This window comes from Monopterus albus, unplaced genomic scaffold (genome assembly GCF_001952655.1).
Source record: "Monopterus albus unplaced genomic scaffold, M_albus_1.0 scaffold93.1, whole genome shotgun sequence".
Classification (NCBI taxonomy): domain Eukaryota; kingdom Metazoa; phylum Chordata; class Actinopteri; order Synbranchiformes; family Synbranchidae; genus Monopterus; species Monopterus albus.
In genome coordinates this window covers 621,289-621,931 of record NW_018127973.1, presented here as the reverse complement: position 1 = coordinate 621,931, position 643 = coordinate 621,289, and positions in this window count along the sequence as shown.

The window sequence follows — 643 nt, the reverse complement described above, 5'->3', positions numbered from 1 at the left end:
CCCCCCTCAGCCCTGAAATAAATAGAGATGGATGTGTTTCAGTGACCACTCCGCTCCAGCGACCAAACTCTTTGGGGTTTTTTCATCAACAATGAATCCTTCCAAGACTGAACCAGCAGCTCCTCAGCCCTCTCCTGCTTCATCCACGGACTCTGAATTCGAATATCTGCTCCAGCCTGTCAGCAGCAGCAGAGAAGAGGAGGAAGAGTCGGAGGGAGAGGAAGAGGTGGAGGAGGAAGACAGCAGCCAGCACAGCGATGACAGTAGCCAGAGGGAGGAGGAAGACAACAGTCAGCATAGCAATGACAGTAGCCAGAGCAGCGCCAGTAGAACCCTGAGCAAGGATAACACTAGGGAGAGAGAAGCGTCTCCTCAACCGGCCAGCACAACCCCGATGGATTTTGACACAGTGAGCGAGGAGTCTCAAAAGGGGTGTGATGAGGAGAGCGGCAACAGTAACCCCTTGCGCAGCGATGATATCGAGGAGATGGTTCTCTCTCGTCAATCACCCCTCACGGATCTTGACACGGTCCATGAGGAGCCTGAAGTGGAATGTAGCCACGAGCTGGACGGGGGTGTGTTCAAACTGTTTTCTGACATTGTAAAGTCCCTCGTCACCCGCGTCTTGTACGCTGCAATTCGG